Source organism: Artibeus jamaicensis, unplaced genomic scaffold, assembly GCF_021234435.1.
Source record: "Artibeus jamaicensis isolate MK-2021 breed Jamaican fruit bat unplaced genomic scaffold, CSHL_Jam_final contig_867, whole genome shotgun sequence".
In the NCBI taxonomy this organism is placed as follows: Eukaryota; Metazoa; Chordata; class Mammalia; order Chiroptera; family Phyllostomidae; genus Artibeus; species Artibeus jamaicensis.
The window spans coordinates 3,759,492-3,776,179 of record NW_026521995.1 but is presented as its reverse complement, the minus strand read 5'-3'; the positions used below and the strand labels follow the sequence as shown (position 1 = coordinate 3,776,179).

The 16,688-nt window shown below is 38.9% G+C and overlaps 1 non-coding gene across 1 annotated transcript; it reads left to right on the top strand.

The window, feature by feature from the left end:
* Positions 1 to 8,187: 8,187 nt before the first annotated feature.
* Positions 8,188 to 8,261, top strand: TRNAN-GUU (transfer RNA asparagine (anticodon GUU)). Its single transcript has one exon. It is a non-coding gene; the product is annotated as a tRNA-Asn (tRNA).
* Positions 8,262 to 16,688: the final 8,427 nt, after the last annotated feature.

Sequence of the window (16,688 nt, the reverse complement as noted above, 5' to 3'; positions counted from 1 at the left end):
AATCTTTGCCAGTCTCTGTCAGTAAGATGGTGTCATCCAATATCTTAAGCTACCAATATTTTTCCACCAATTTTACTCTTCTTTCCTCTGAGTCTAGCCCATTTTTAATATAATATGTCCTGTGTAGAGATTAAACAAATAAGGAAAGGAAATGCACCAATGTCTGATACCTTTACCTATAGAAAACCATTCTGTCTCTCTATATACTGTACAGATCTACAGTAAATCATGACAGTCAAGTGCTGAGGCACACCCATTTGTTTCAGAGCAACCATAGCTTTTCTTGACTGTCACAGTCAAAGGTTTTATTGAAGTCTATTAAACATGAACTAACCTTCTGAAATTCTTAGGAAAGCCCAGCAAATGCTCACAATTAGATCTCATGTACCTCTTCCTTTTCTGATCCAACTTGAACATCTGGCATTTCTCGCTCCATGGAAGGTAAAAGCTTTTGTTATATCACCACAAGCATTGCTTTACTTGCATCGAAAATTATGGCAATGGCCCTGTATTTATTGCACTCCCTGACATCTTTCTCAAAGACTAAGATGTATTTTGAATGTTTCTCAAAGACTAAGATGTATTTTGAATGTTTCTAGTCTGTAAGTCATTGTTTCGTTTTCTGCATTTATTGACATATTCTTTTCTTTTTAAGATTTATTTATTTATTTATCTTTAGAGGGGAAGGGAAGGAGAGAGGGAGAGAAATATCAATGTATGGTTGCCTCTTGTGTGTCTGTGTCTCCTGCTGGGAACTGGCCTGCAACCTAGGCATGTGCCCTGACTGGGAATCGAACCATGGTTGCTTGATTCCCAGGCCTGCCCTCAATCCACTGAGCTACACCAGCCAGGGCCCTGTTGACATATTCTTGTTAGAATTTTAACAGATTCATTCTCTGTGGCTGAAAATAATTCCATCAGTTGCTGTCCACTCCTGGTGATTTATTTCTTCCCAATATTATTAGGGAAGCTTTCACTTCTTTTTCTAGAATTACAAGTTCTTCCTTATTGGAATCTTCTTCAAAGGTATCTTTCATCATTTTTGTCTCTTCTGTATAGATTTTCAGTATATTGTATCTATCCTCTCTTTGTTTTTACCGAGTCAGGTAATGTCCTTTCCTAATCTAGGTTTAAATTTCCCTTTTGTTTCTTGAATCTTCTGGTAGATATCCCTTGGTTTTTTTCCTTTCTTACTGTTCTTATTTATCTCCTTATATTGATTATCATAATAGTTCTCTTTATCTCCACTGCATTCAGGATTCTAATCCTGCTTTTTCTTTAGCCTCTTGCCTGCTTCTAACAAGTTTTAGTGTTCTGTCATCCATCTCTATTTTTCTTTCCTTTTTACCTTCTGCATTCTTCCACCTGATGATGTTCATGTATACAGTAATTTGTTCAAAATGTGTTTGCAATGGACAAGTTATTGGCTTCACAGAAATCCATGAGCCAGTCTTCTGCTTCATTTCTGACCTCTAGTCCCAATTTTCCAGTAATATTTGATTCTGCTTTATTTTCTACTTTGGAGTTCCAGTCACCAACAGTTATCAACATGTCTTTTTTTGGTGTCTGATCAATTTCTTCTTAAAGACTTTCTTTTCTTTTTTTATTAACATTTTTTATTGTTGTTCAAGTACAGTTTTCTGCCTTCCCCCCCCCCCTCCCTACTACCCCAGCCCTCCCCACCTCCTTCCCCTGTTCCCATCCCTCCCCTTGGTATTGTCCATGTGTCCTTTATAATTGTTCCTGCAATGCCTTCACGCTTTTCCCCTATAATCCCCTTCCCTCTCCCTTTTGGTCACTGTCAGCTTGTTCTCAATTTCAGTGTCTTTGTTTTTATTCTGCTTGCTTGATTGTTTTGTTGATTAGGTTCCTGTTAAAGTTGAGATTATATGGTCTTTTATCACCTGGCTTATTTCACTCAGCATGGATCTAAATGCTTTCCATTTAGATGTATTTTGAATGTTTTGTTGTTTAGCTTCCTGTTAAAGGTGAGATCATATTCTTCTTGCTGTTCTGACTGAATGCTTTTTTATTTAGATTCTTATTTATTTATCATTTTTTTTTTTTTGTTTTATGCTTTCCATTTAGATCCATGCTGTCACAAAGAGTAGGAGCTTCTTCTTTCTTTCTGTTGTGTAGAGTTCCATTGTGTAAATATACCATAGTTTTTTGATCCATTCATTTGCTGATGGACACTTAGGTTGCTTCCAGCACTTGGCTATTGTAATTTGTGCTGCTATGAACATTGGGGTGCATAGGTTCTTTTGGATTTTTAAAGACTTTCATAAAAGGTTTTAGTTTCATTTTATTCAGCCTCTGTAGTTAGAACATAGACTTGAATGGTGGTATGATTGATTTTATTGATTGATTGTCCATTGATTGGTGGATATGACTGATATTATTCCATCAGACCTTGCATTATAGCCCATAACTGCTTGCTACATCTTGCTTCAGTATTAAAGCCATCTTGTTCTGAGTTTGTCATTTCCAGTGTTGGATACTTTGTAGTTACCTGACTGGTAATGTCCCATTGCAGTCCATTTTAAGCACTGTAGTTTTTAGATGTTTCATTTCTTGCTTTACAGTTTCTATCTTACCATGGTTCATGCTTCTTATATTTCATGTTTCATTTGTAAAATGCAGTGCAGTGTCTTACTTTCCTTTTGCCTTTGTGCACATCAGCACTAGACATCCTTTTGCAATTAGCAACAATGGTATTTGTGAGAAAGAGGGAGATGGTCTCAGTGTGGCTACTGTTGTGAGACAGATTGAGTTAGAGGATCCTAAAGGTTTTTTTTACATTTAAATTGAGAAGATGGGGCTTCCTGTTAGGATGGAGGAATAGGTAAACATGCTTTGCCTACCTTGCACAACTACAGCAAAAATTACAACTAGACTATAAAACAAATATCACCTAGATTTGTCATAAAATTGAGGTTTATGAATGTCCAACAACCAAGGATTTAAAGAAGACACATTCATCTAGAGGGGTAGGAGGTGTATAGATGCAGAGAGGCACAGATATGCAGAGTGGCATGGGGAGGTGATGGAGTGGGTAACATGTGGTGGGTAAAAATTGGAAGGGATAACTTAGGAGCAAGGCTTCCCAGCCCCACACCAGCCAACTCAGGGCTCCAGCACCAGGAAAGTAATGCCTATAACTTCTGGCTGTAAAAACCAGTGGGGGTTGGGACAATGGAAGAAACTGCAAGATTCTCAGGAGGCTCCTCTTAAAGAGCTGGCAAAGGTCTCAGGACTCTCTCAGACTTACCCCCTCTGGGATTCAGCATTAGGCAAACAGCTGGAAGGGCACAAGTGGCATATGGGGAGAAAGCGGAGTCACTGGCAATAGGGTGAGTGCTGGGAGACAGCTTCCTCCCAGGCAAATCTCCAGAGGCCAGGCAGTGGCATTGTCTCCTTTCTGAGCTCTCCCCACACAGAGCTACAAAATGGTGAAGTGGGTTGCTGGGCTTTGGCAATTAGCTTAGGCTTCACCCCATACAATTTGTAGGTGCTTTTTTTATAATAGGCCACACTACTAAGGGATTCAAAGCAGCTGTACCTAATACACAGAAGCAAATATAAGGAGGCTGCCGATGTGAGAAGACAAAGAAATATGTCACAAATGAAAGAACAGAATAAAACCCCAGAAAGAGAACTAAATGAAGTGGAGATAAGCAACTTATCAAATGCAGAGTTCAAAACACTGGTCATCAGGATGCTCAAAGAAATCACTGGGTACCTCCAACAGCAAAAAAAGACATAGCCAAAAATTAAGATTATATTAAGTGAAATAAAGAAAAATCTATAGGGCACCAACAGTGGAGGGGATGAATCTGAGAATCAAATCAACAATTTGGAACACAAGAAATAAAAAAGCATTCAGTCAGAACAGCAAGAAGAATATGATCTCACCTTTAACAGGAAGCTAAACAACAAAACAAACAAGCAAGCAGAATAAAAACAAAGACACTGAAATAGAGAACAAGGGGACAGTGACCAGAGGGGAGAGGGAAGGGAATTTAAGGGGAAAAAAGGGGAGGGATTTGGAGGAACAAATAGGAAGGACACAGGGACAAGAACTAAGGGGGGTGGAAATGGGAGGGAGGTAGGGAGAACAAGGCGTGGGGGGGGCTGGGATGGGAGAAATAGACAAAAAACTGTACTTGAAAAATAACTAAATAAAAATATTGTCTACTATATTTAAAAAAGAAAATACAGAAACTATTAAAAAAAGAAAAATGAATTTTGAAAAAGTGAGGATAGACTAAGGAGCCTCTGGGACATCTCCAAACATACCAACATCTGAATCATAGGGGTTCTAGAATGTGAAGAGTAAGAGCAAGAAATTGAAAAGTTATTTTAAAAAATAATGACCTAAAACTTCTATAATTTGGTGAAGGAAATAGACATACAAGTCTAGGAAGCACAGAAAGTCCCAAACAACTTGGGCCCAAAGAGGACCACACCAAGATACATCATAATTAAAATGCCACAGGTTAAAAATGAAGAGAGAATCTTAAATGCAGCAAGAGAAAAGCAGATAGTTACTTACAAAGGAATTCCCATAAAACTGTCAGCTGATTTCTCAAAAGAAACCTTACAGGCTAGAAGGGACTGGCAAGAAGTATTCAAAGTGATGAAAAGCAAGGACCTACAACCTAGGTCCTTGCACAGCTATCATTTAGAATGGAAGGACAGATAAAGTGCTTCTATTCAAAGTAAAACTAAAGGAGTTCATCATCACCAAGCCATTATTATATGAAATGTTATAGGGAACTATATAAGAAAAAGAAGATCAAAACTATAAACATTAAAATAGCCACAAATTCAGAACTATATTAACTTAATCTAAAAAATAAGGTAAACAAACAAGCAGACTGGAAATAGACTCATAGATATGGAGATTATTTGAAGGGTTATCAGCTGGAAGAGGGAAGGGGGAGAATTAGAGAAAAGGTGCAGGGATTAAGAAGTACAAAATTGGTAGGTACAAAATAGACAGAGGGATGTTAAGATCAATACAGGAAATAGAGAAGCCAAAGAATTTATATGCGTGACCCATGGACATGAGCTAAGGCGGGGATTGCTGGAGGGAAGGGGGGTACTGGTCAGAGGGCCAAGGGGAAAAAGTGGGAAAACTGTAATAGCACAATCAATAAAACATGTATTTAGAAAGCAATGCTATTTGTACTTGCTCTCTGCTCTTCACCTGTAACTGAGTGGTTTCTAACCTGGGAGTCTCATTTTTCAGCACTATCTCATATTTCATTTCAGACTATCTCATCATAGGGTTTTCCATGTAAAGCAAAAAAAAATTTAAAAGAACAAAAATAAGAAAAGAAAATGCAGCAGTGGTTCACCATTGTCTTCTTCTGTTCATTGCTCTTGTCTGTGATGTCACAATTACCAAATGCCTGTGAAATATAAGCATTGTGCGAGTTAACTGAAACTGACTCTAACCCTGACCCTCAGTCTACAGTTTTAAATGCGAATGACACTTTTGGTGAGTAGGAAAGATCATATAAGTTTGACACTGTTTGAAAGGGTTCAACTCTCCTTTACTATAAAACAATTTTAAAATGTGACCAACTGGCTTTGAAAATTGGTCTCATGGTTCTTCTCTTGCTCTTAGTGACAACTGGTTTGGCATTCTCTTTTAACTTGTTTCCTGGTGCCACAAACTTTTACTGGGTTTATTTCTCTAATTCACTGGATTTCTTTTTAATTTCTAACTATGTAACTGGACTTTTCATTTCTAACAACTTGGTCACCATCCTTCCAAAATGCAGTCATGCACTGTGGCGTTTATGGGAATCCTGTGAGCCTCCTCTACTGTCGGTATAATGTTGGTGGCACATTATCTAAAAGCAATGGATCCATGATGCCTGGAAAGTCCATAAAGCAACGTGGTCCATTTGCCTTGTTCGTTAAGTCTGGTAGGTCTCATTTGTACAAATGTTCTTCTTTCTCTGTCTCTTTCTTTTATTTCTTCTCTAACGTGAAAATAAAATATATAGGCCCATTAATCTGCATGGGTCAGCATTTTGATAGGAAACATTCTTGGAAAAGGTAAAATTGTATTTCAGTTGTATATGATATACAAAAGAGGGGCCAAATGCCCAGTCCTTTTCAATTTTAGCAATTATTAAGGTCTAAGTACTAATAAAGGTCTAAGGATTGTTTGTCTTGGGTTATTCTGAAATTTAAGGAAAGATAATGTATGTTGCTATTATTAATCCAGTGGGCTTAAATTAGTTTTAAAAACTGGGCATAGATATTAAGACCTAAGATGAGATAATCACAGAAATTTAGATGATAGCACATACTCTTATTTTTAAGGGGACATTGTGCATAAAAGCTATATTTGATATACATTATTGGAGTTGAATTTTGAGATTCTACTGAATGTTTAATATTTATATGTTCTTTTGAAGTATTTTCAAGCAAAGAGACAATATCAGAGGGGCAAATCTAATGAATTGTGGAAATGGCCATTTACTTTATTAAAAATACTAATAACTCCAGGACCAGGCTTGAAGACTGAGTTTTAAAATAAACAACAGTACTCACATAGACAGGTTTTTTACATACAATAAGTTAATATTCTTTTCTGAATTAGTTTTCTCATCAATTGTTTCTGATTACCTCTTTTTTTAGAAGTCAAAATGTATGAGGCCCAAAGAGAGGAAAAAAGATTAGAAGAGAAGATATTTATATGAATATAACAGTTGCTAATATTATTATAAACAGGAGGGTAAATATTAAATGAAGCATTGGTGGAGTAACTCATGGCAGCCTGTTCTAACGGAATAGTCACTAGAACAATAGCAGAGGAAAGGACATACCTTTGAATTCAGAAGAAAAACCAGTGCCTAATCATTTCAGCTAACATTGACAGGTACATAAGCTATAAATGAAGTTTTAGCATGAGGGTATTGTCATATAATGAAATAAGACTTACTATACGTCTTTTATAAGTTGCCTCCTCTATTTTTTTAAATTCAGAACTTTCAAGTACTCTTTTAAAATTTTGTTGAAAATGGAGTACAGCTTGGTGTGACTTCACAACTGTTTAATGTCCAACTGCTTTCAACAAACTCACAAATTTGTTCCAAAGCCTATTTAAGTTCTTATCAAGCAACAGGAATTCAAAATGCTGATTGGACTAAGGTACTTTGAATACAACTTCTATTAATCATGATATGAATTCTTTCTTGAGGCATTCTGGGTAAAGCAATGTAATGACTTAAAAATTTAAATACAGAGTTGTTAGGTGTAAACTAGCAGTTCTTTGAAGAGGGGAGAGGGAAAAAATGGGGAGTTTTGAAGAGCACCTTAAAAGGTGACAGGAAATACACAATATGAGAGATTTTTATATAGAATATTTATAGGAATGTACATATTTTGGCAGCAGTGTGTCCATTCTAGGGATTTTCAAGAACTAGTCATAAATTATACGTTTTTTGTTTAACTTCTCTTTCTTCAAATTAGTTTATAAGTTATCCCGCAAAATGTACGTTATAAATGGCATAGCTCAAAATGTGGGTGTAAAGGCTAATAATTCCAGGAAGAATCAAAGGTGGATTTAGCAATGAACTATAGTGCACAGGTCTAAAGAATGTCACTGTAGCTTTTCCTAATGCCCTTTTCCAATAATGAAGTGTTAGTTACAAATTGCATTATAGGTGAGTACAAAACAAACAAATGGCGATTGCATATATGTATTTACTAATACCTGAAAATAAAAATAAAGAAGAGGAATACAATTCAGATGACCCTGGGAATGTTGTACAAGTAAATTATGAAGATTAGCTAGTCAAGCACTAGACAAAAAGTTTAAACAAAAGGAAAGTTTCTCAACTCTTAGGATTAAAATTTTATTTTCTTATAAAAGGAAACATAAGAAACAATTGTGGTCCTGAAACAGAATGCTCAAAAAAAGAGTTGGGATTGAGGGTTGGGGGGAACCCAAAGTATTTTAATACATGTTGCCATCTGAAATTCTGCTCGATGTTGCAATTTTCCAGCATGCTGTAAAGGTGGAAAAGAGAATTAAGAGGGTTAGAAACGTTAAAGGAAATATTCTGATTTTAATAACAGGAATCAAGAAATATGGAACGAAGTCACTGTCTGCCTTTATTATTCTTTATAAAGGTTATGAGTGGAAGGCTGAGCCGCATGAGAGTCTCTGTGGCGCAATCGGTTAGCGCGTTCGGCTGTTAACCGAAAGGTTGGTGGTTCGAGCCCACCCAGGGACGCTAAGCTTTTATTTTCCATGGCTTCTTATCACCTATGACTTACGGCTTTTGCACAGATCTCTGAGTGCGGACCAGCGGGATACCCTGGAGGTGGATTTCCAGGGAACGGAGAAAAAAAACCGGGGATCTCGCTTCACCACTCTCCCCGGGGGCAGCTCTTCAGCTTGTCGTGCTGGGGATCCCTCCGCGGGCCGCCTGCTCTTCCCCGCGGCTGGGCGGGCTCTTCCCACCTCCGCGCAGGGGCCGGTAGGTTCAGCCCCTCGCAGCCCCCGCCTCCTCTCACTTCCACTCTCCCTTCCCGGGCTCTAACCCCTTCCTGCCCACAGACGCCTCCTTCACCTCCCCCTTTTCTTGTCCGTACCGGTTCCCTCCGGCCTCGCCAGGCTCCCAGGGGCTCCAGGCGGCCCGCGGGCCCCACTCCGGGAGCCGGGGCAGAGCTGGAGCGGCTCCACCTCGGGACCCCAGAAACGTCAGAGGTCGCCCAGAAATAGGGACTTCAGGACTGTCCATTTCAAGCTCTAAATTGATTGAAAACTCGTGCAGCATTTTGTCTGGTCCCCGTCAGTGTAAACATATTTTCATACTCCCTTTTACTAACTATTCTTGGTATATTGGTAAATTCAGAAATGTTTGGCACAAGGTGTCTTTGTGAACATTATTGTCAGAACATTTATATGTTATATTTTACTTTTCCTACTAAGTGCTAGAATTTTATAGCGAATGGAGTAAACCTACCTGAAAATTTTCCCATCTGTTCAGAAAGGGAGAAAACGTTTTCTCTTCCTTTATTTTTTTTACAGCTGTGTGATTGTTAACCTCCAAAATAAAATGAGAAAGATTAAAAGTGAAACTGCTAGAGTATTTTGTTTTGACATTCCATAAGCATATTATACAATTTATTTTACAAAATGCACAACTCCCTCAAAATAGTTACTTGTACTTTATTCTCCACATGGTACCTTTAAGAAGTGATCATAGTTGTTTTTATAATAACTATTGTCTTGAGTATAGATTATAGAAATTTGAAACACAGTTCTGGAGATAAGTGGTATGTCTTATTCCTGAAAACATATATTTATGCTCTTTATATTTCCCTCAGGTTTACATTTTAATGAAGGCTAACATTTATTGAGTGCTTACTAGTTGCCTGGCATTGTTCTAAGTGCTTTCATGGATGAGTGTATGTCGCCCTCACAACAGCCTTCAAGGTAAGTGCTATTGTTGCCCGTGCACAGATCAGCCAGCTGAAGTACCCATGGAATCCAATCATTTGCCTGAAGTCGCAGTTTGTATCCTAGCACTGTACATATTTTAAACCAGGTAGTTAGACTCCAAAGCCCATGGTCCTTGGTGGAAACATTCTGCTTAGAGTCATGTGTAGGAAGCACAAATTTCCTAAGTAGGTGATTGCAGGTGATGGTAAGCTGTTTCACTCCTACCTCCGATTCTTGATTCCCAGGCCCCTATATGTATTGCAGACATAGCACCCTATACTCATCACTGATTTCAGGTGTATGCGATGTCCCAAAAGGTGGCTATCCAGGGTAACATCTCTAAGCTGGCTTTGGCTCAGTCGAGTCTTTAAGAAGCCATTCCACTTGCTCTATCAGGCCAGCAGGTTCTGGGTCCTGCAGTAAACGAAAGGATAAGTTGCTCCCGTGGACATATTCCCACTGTTGCTCCTTCTCTGAAGAACAGTGGCTTGATGTCATGTCATATGGATTTCCATGTCACTGATTGAGCACCAGTCCTTAGACAGTGTTAGTTAAGGTTTTGTGGGTGCCAAGGGAATCTGTACCTGGAGTGATGTAGAGTCACTGCTCCTTCTAGTGTGGGAATGGTCCCATGCAATCTATTTGCTATCGAGTGACCAATTGGTTCCCTTGACTGGTTGCCGTATTGTCAGGGTTGGTGTTAGTCTATGCTGTTGGCAGACTGACATGCCGCAGAGGCAGCGACTGCTCAGCCCTGGCTGTCAGGCCTATGCATAGCCTCATCCTTAGCACCTTGGCTAGTCCATTCATGAGCTCATTAAATCAGCACTGCGGTGGCTGGTGACAGATGCTGGCGGACATAATCTATCTGAGGTGTTCTGTGAGTGTCTCTTTTATGGTGGATGCTTTCTTGTAGGAGTTAATATGCAATGCAAAGAACTTCACATTTCATATTCACTCCTGTTGGCTCATCCACATCCCTCTTCCCCAAACTTCCGTATCCTAATTGTTTATTATCTGTTGCTGCATAACAAACCACCCAAAACTTAGTTTACAGTTCAGTTATATGATATGATTTTGTGTTTTGGTCTGGGCTCGTCTGGGGGGCGTCTCTACTGATGTCACATGAGGTCTTCCACACAGATTCACTCAGGTGGGGCTGGGCTGGATGTCTGGTGCCTCAGTGCTCCTCCTTGTGGCCATTCCTTCCAAGATGGCAAGACAGCCAGAACTTCACATTCTGGCTCAAGGGTCAAAGAAGGAGTGGAAGCTGCTTAGACTTCTTAATGCCTGGTTTCAAAAGTCCTCACATTCTGTTAGTCAGTGCAAGCACAGGCCCCAGACCAGATTCAGTGGGATGTAGGTGCTGTTTTATATGGCAGGAGCAGTATGTGCATGCAGGGAGGGGCAGAATTTCTTAGGGTTGTTCTTGAAGAATAGCTGCCACAGTCCACTTCTGGCCACAGGTCACATTTCTCCCTCATAGAAAACATGATATACTCTCCCCCAAAGTAAAAGTTTCATACATTATGGCAGGAGTGTCAAACTCATTTTCACCGGGGGCACATCAGCCTTGCAGTTGCCTTCAAAGGGCTGAATGTAATTTCAACTCCTTAACAGTTAAGGTCTAGTTACATTTACACAGTCCTAAAATTATTTTGGCCCTTTGAAGGCAACTGAGAGGCTGATGTGGCCCCTGGTGAAAATGAATTTGACATCCCAGCATTATGGCATCTGCTTGAATCCAGGGCCTCATCATCTAAATCAGCTGTGTGAGTTGATGGGGCCTGTCAAGTGTGTTTCCTTGGGTATAACTCCTTAGGAGTAATTTCTCTTGTTCTAAGGAACTCTAAATGAAAGAGTTAAGTTACTTGTTCAACATTTACCAATGACGAGGCAGTAACAGAAAGTTGGAATAGACAAAAAGGGGGAAACACAGCAGTCACTGATTCATAATAATTTTGAAATCCAGCAGGGTATGTGTGTGCCAGTCCTTTGTTGTAGAATGGTCCCGATCTGTGGGAATAGTGCCCACACCCTTAGGCTCTGCCCTCTGACTCATCCTTCCTTTTCCATTATAAATGGTCTCCCTTTGAAGCAGTTTCCTTAGCTTGCTTACAGCTGGTAGCAGTTTGAGGGCCCAGAGACTTCTTTTCATTATGAATTGTCTATCTCTTCTGTACAAATGGATTCTGTTTCCTTAAACACATTATTGTGTTTTGTTTGTATCAAATGGTAACAACCCCATTTGGTAAAAGCCGTACCTATACTTCTTTCTGAAATAGGGTTGTGAAGCTGCTCCAGGGAACTTCCTTATGATTCTCAGAAGCCCCGGTGGGTGGCCAGTTGAGAAGCTGTGCGAGGCATGCCCGTAGTATTCACAGGAGCCTTTTTGATCAGCTGAAAGGCTCTTTGATGCATCACCTGAAAGTGTAAAACACTTTCAGCCAAGTATCTTACAGTCCCATCCTTGATCTGAACTTTAGACTGAGGTATGTTTTAATTTCTGTATACTGGATTTGACTCCTCCCACCCCCGCAATACATTCTTACCTCGAAAGGCTTTTGTCATCCAAAGAAACAATATTTCCTTAAAACCCAGTAAGTCCTGTTTTCTTTATATTTCCTTTAAATTCTGCTTCAAAACTGTATACCTGTACACTTCTTTTTATCTCTTATTACTCATGTACTTTTACACAGGCAGCTAAAAACAAAAACAGCAGAGCTCTCAACAGTTTTCTTATAAACATTCTCAGCCAGGCCCAGGAGTTCCTTAGGTACCTTTTCTATTTCCCACCTCATTGCAGGTGACCACTGTGTTGTTTGTGTGTGTGCCACATTTATTGATGCATAATAATACTCAGGTCCCCTTTCCTTTAGCAACTTTATCATTGTCTTTCAGGCCTTCATTAATGGTCTCTTTAAGGAGCTCCATCTTCTCTCTACCCCTCGTCCCAAAGCTAATGCCAATGTTTTAGTTTCTTATTAAGACAGACACCATTTCCAGATACCAAGTTTTGTTTTAGTTATTGATCATTGCAAAATAAACCACTAAAAACTTCAGTGGCTTAAAATAACAACCATTTTGTCTTTAATCTCTTGATTCCATAAACTGATGGGGCTCAGCTAAGCAATGCCTTCACTGGTATGACTTGGGGTCTCTCCTTTGACCCTGTCAGATTGAGGCTGGGACTGGATAAATGGCACTTCAGTACTTTTTCCTGTAGCCTCTTTCTCCACATGACATCTCATCCTTCAGGGTTTCTCCAGAGGGCCTCTCTCTCCAGCAGGGTAGCCCGGTTTTCTTTAAATGGCAGCTGAGGGCTCCAAGAGGGAGTATGGAAGTTACTAGGCTTTCTTAATGCCTGGGAATAGAAATCTCAAAATGTTATTTCCTCTGCATTCTATTGCTCAGAGCAATTATAGGCTGCGCCCCGATTCACAAGGAGAGAACGTAAGCTTCACCTGTTGATGAGACTAGAGACATGAACATTAAGGGAGCTACAGAATTATTTATGGTCTTCTTTAAGAACTTGCTTCCATGCCAATCTCCCCATCTTTCACCTTCACAGACTCAGACTAACCAGCCAAGCCACTCAACACTGCCATCATTTGTATATATCATCATCTTGGGCTGTTTTTCTCTCCATTCAGAGGTACCTCCTGAAACTCATTGGAATACTGTTTGTCCTTGCTGTTGTCCTTCAGGACTACTCCTGAGTGGGGCAGTAGCATAGTTGCTATCTATTTTTGGCATGTACCCATATACTGATATGACCCAGTTATGACTATATTCAGCCTTTTTCCTCCTTTGTCATCTGGTCACAACAGATTTCCTCCCACCACCCACCCTGATTTGGTCAGAGATGTCAGCTAAGGGAGAGGCGCTCAGTAACACAGGTATGTGTCATGGGGTTTAGGCTATCTACTCGTGTGGTTTACTTATCTCCTTTGACCCTGATCCCAGATGTATCACTGTCACATTACAATGGACTGCTGTTAGGCCTGCTCAACTTTATGACATTGTGGCCCTTGATGGGACTTATCTCAGGAATGCCATTTCTGGTCTCATGATCACTCAATGACCTGTGATCAGGCACTATACTATTAAGGTCCAGCAGCACATTCAAAGATGGTTTTTTAATGGTGTGTAACTATTTGCTGTAGATGGCAAATGGCCTTATTCCAGAAGTCTAGGGGTCTATATTGTGATTCTCATTTTTGGAGTTGCCATTAGCTCCAGAAGACATCTTTTCCCACCAAAGATACATCTATCACTGTAGAGTATGTCCCGTTCTGCGGCCCAAGTGGAAGGGCTGCTTGCATTGCTGCCCAGACTTACTGTAATGCCTTTTCCTGCTCTGGACCCTACTCAGAACTGACAGCCTTTTCCGTACCTGATAAATATAGGGGTGGGAAAAAGTAGGTTTACAGTTGTGAGTACTCAAACACACAGAGTTTATACTTGTGTTACTAATTAATTAGTGTATTATTTGTTTATTTGTATAGTATACCATTGTGACATACTTTTGAGTTAATAAAGCTGTGGTAGTAATCATAACCTGCATGTCTTTTTCCATATGAACAACTGTAAACCTACTTTTGCCAACCTCTGTAGGTTGAAGTACTATTCCTGAATGTGGAACCTGAAGAGCCCTAGCAGGAGTTTTGCTATTTTCTTACTGGTGGAAAGCGTGAAACTCAGTATTTTGCCAATACTTTTGGAAGTGATGCTCCAGACCCTATGAGTACTAATAACTTCACTATCATGGTGTCCCCTGAATGTCTGTGGGATTCATTCCTACCCTCTGGACTGTGTGTGTCTTACCAAGGCCTCCGACATGCTTTGCCTTTTTGCTTATATGGTCTGCCTTACTCTATTTCCATATAACAATGATGATGAAAAAAATTGAAAAAAGTTTACTTGGTATATATCTTCTACTGCTGCAGCATTATATAAGATAAGGAATCAAATTTTTAATTTCTTATTTATTTTTATTTTTAAAAAATTTTCAACTATAGTTAATGTAAAATATTATATTAGTTTCAGGTGTGCAACATAGCAATTAGATATTTCTATACCTTATGAAGTGGTCACTGCAATAAATCTAGTCCCCATCTGTCAACATACATAGGTATTATAATATTATTGTCTACATTTTAAGGAATCAGATTTTTATAAACCATTTGAAAACTGTGTGTCTTAGGAATTTGGAAAGGCAAGTGAATTATTATTTCTGTTGTACTCTCTAACATCTTGAAATGTAATGTAAGATATTGTAGGACAACAGAAAAATGGACAGTTTAAGTAATTTATCAGTTAATTAAATTAACTGTCTCTTTTTGTGGCTAAAATAAGCTTTAGAAAACTCATGAAATCCTTTTTTACCCAGAGGAACCTACCGAGTGCGCTACAGGTGTGCACCACGTGTGGTTGATGCCACTGGGAACACCAGCCCTACTTTTTAATTATCCAAATAGTCAAGAGTACAGTGATGTTTTTAGTAAAGACCCTCCATTTTAACCATCTAATATATCTATTCACAATAAAAATGTGCAGACTTTTATAAATATAAATTATTGTTAGTTAAATTAAATGTATGATTAACTAAATTTTGAAGACATGGGGTTAAGAAGTGACATTGTCAAATGCATGCACCTTTATTTTTTCAATTTTATTTTTTATTGTATTTATTGGGGTGACATTGGTTAATAAAATTATATAGGTCTCAGTTGTACAGTTCCATAATACACCACCTGTATATTTCACTGTGTGTTTGTCACCCCAAGTCAGGTCTCCTTTCATCACCATTTATCCTCCCTTTACTATCTTCTGTATCTACCTCATCTCCCTTTCCCTCTGGAAGTCACCATAATGTTTTCTGTGCCTATGAATTTTTCTTTTCCCTCCCCTCTGACACCTGTCAGTCTGTTCTCCATCTATGAGGAGTCTGTTTCTGTTTTTTTTGTTAGTTTATTCATTAGATTCCACATGAGTGAAATCATACTTGTGTTTCTCATAGCTTATTGAGGAGCTTATTTTACTTAGCATAATGCTCTTCAGGTACATCCATCCTATTGCACAAGGTAAGATTCTCTTCTTTGATATGGCCAAGTAGTATTCCATTGTGTAAATGTACAACAGCTTTTTCGTCAACTCATTCACTAATGCAGAGGACCCCAACCTTTTTGGCACCAGGGACCAGTTTCATGGAAGACAATTTTTCCATGGATGGAGCAGGGTGTCTAGGGATGGAATGGTTTCAGGATAATTCAAGCACATGACATTCAAGCTCACCTCCTGCTGTGCAGCCTGGTTGTTTAACAGGATGGACTGATACTGGTCTGCAGCCCAGAGGTTAGGAACCCCTACACTAATGGACATTTGAGATGCTTCCAAATCTTAGCTATTGTAAATAATGCTGCAATGAACATAAGAGTCATATACACTTTCAAATTAGTGTTTTCGATGTTTTTGGATATATTACCAGAAATAAAATTTCTGGGTCATAAGGCAGTTTCATTTTCAACTTTTTCAGGTAACTCTGCACTGCTTTCCACAGTGGTTGCACCAATCTGCATTTCCATCAACACTGAATGAGGGTTCCCACATCTTGCCAACACTTGTTGTTTGTTCATTTATTGATGATAGCCATTCTGAAAGGTGGGAGGCGATATCTTATTGTGGTTTAAATTTGTATTTCTCTGATGATTAGTGAGATTAAGCATCTTTTCATATGTCAATTGGCCATCTGTATGTCCTCTTTGGAGATTGTCTATTTAGATCCTTTGCTCATTTTTTATTGGATTATTTAATTTTTTGTGTTGACTTTTATGAGTCTTTTATAAATTTTAGATATTAACCTTTTCTCAGATGTGTCATTGGTGAATATGTTCTCCCATTCAGTGGATTGTGTTGATTTTGTTGATAGTTTCCTTTGTTGTGCAAAAACTTTTTAGTTTGCTGTAGTCCCATTTATTTATTTTTCCTTTTGTGTCCCTTGCCTAAGAAGATCTATAATAAAAATATTACCATGAAAAATGTCCATGATTTTATTGTCTGTGTTTTCTTCTAGGATTTTTATGGTTTCAAGTTTAGCACTTAGGTCTTTAATACATTTTGAGTTTATTCTTGTACACGAAATAAGATGGCAGTCTAAGTTTACTTTTTTTTTTACATGTATATGTGCAGTTTTCTCAATACCATTTATGGG